The following is a 1,356-nucleotide window of genomic DNA, read 5'->3' on the forward strand; positions in this document are numbered from 1 at the left end:
GAAGAACTACTTCACTGTAAGGGTGGCCAGAGCCTGGAATAGGCTTCCCAGAAAGGTGGTGCTCTCACCTTCCCTGGAGATCTTCAAGAGGAGACTGGACAGGCACCTGGCTGGGGTCTAATGACCCCTGCCACCCCCAGTGCTCCTTCCTGCCCATGGCAGGGGGTTGGACTTGATGATCTGTCTAGGTCCCTTCCCACTCATTGGTTCTATGATTCTATGATTCTGTGATAAACTCAAGTTATTGCACCACACTGATGTGGATGGAGAAGGGAACATCTGATTTCTTGGGCTCTATTCCTCACTTTCAGGTTTGTGCCTCTTAGAAAGTTACTGCAAGACATACTGTTTATGAGTTGAGGTCTTCTGTATGATCAATGTAAACTGGTTTCTCATTCTTTTGATTGAGACAAGTTCAAGAAAAGATGTTCAAGCTGTCTGCAACATCTGTGAGCCCCATACAGCCACAAAAGCAGAAAAACTACCACCTTTGCTTCTGCACCCCCAATTCTAAATTCCCTACCCTCTGGTGTTACCTGATGCATCAAGCAACTGCAAATCAAAGCAGCAATCACTGTGTGTTGTCAGTCTTGTACTTTCTTCAATGGGAGCAGTCACACAAAGCTCCACTTTCTTGCTCTACTTGCAAATGGGGAGAAGCCCTTGGTAGGGAATTGCAGCAAGAGAATCCTTCTGTCAGAGGGTCTGAAGCTGAACAACATCGACCACCTACAGCCAGCAGAAGTTTTTGCTATTAATGTTATTTAGCCCTCTGCCATACTTTACATATATTATGCAATTAACTGGTGGATTGCACAATAAATTTTGACCAGCCACACTACGTAAAATCATTACTAGCTACAATGGTGACATGTAGGGGGAACACAGGGTGCGGTACATGCACCCCCTGACTGGCCGCACTCGCCACTTGGGTGATGAGCAGGGGGGCAGGTGGGAGCATCAGTGCCCCCCTGCAAGTGCTGGTGATTGCTATAGCCGCTCCCGGAAGTGGCCAAGCCACTCCTAGAAGCAGCTGCAGCGATCAGCTGTTGCAGGATTGGCCACAGGGGTTGCAACATCAGCCACGGAGGGACCCCCCCAGTTGGTAGGACCAGCTGTGGGGGGGCCCCCCAGGTTGGAGGGACAGGTTATGGGAGGGTGGGGTATGTGTCTCCCCAACTAAGGCGGCACCAGTTGCCCGTTACTACCCATGAAAATGTCCATCCAGATATACAGAGAGCTAACTAGCTACCAAATTAGAGCTTGAAAATGTGTAACAATTTTGCAGCTGGTTTCTAGCCAGCTTGCATTTGAACATGCCAGAGGAAATGCTACAAGGACACATTGAAGGCATAG

The sequence above is a fragment of the Crocodylus porosus genome, unplaced genomic scaffold (genome assembly GCF_001723895.1).
Source record: "Crocodylus porosus isolate Cpor-Errol unplaced genomic scaffold, CroPor_comp1, whole genome shotgun sequence".
Classification (NCBI taxonomy): domain Eukaryota; kingdom Metazoa; phylum Chordata; order Crocodylia; family Crocodylidae; genus Crocodylus; species Crocodylus porosus.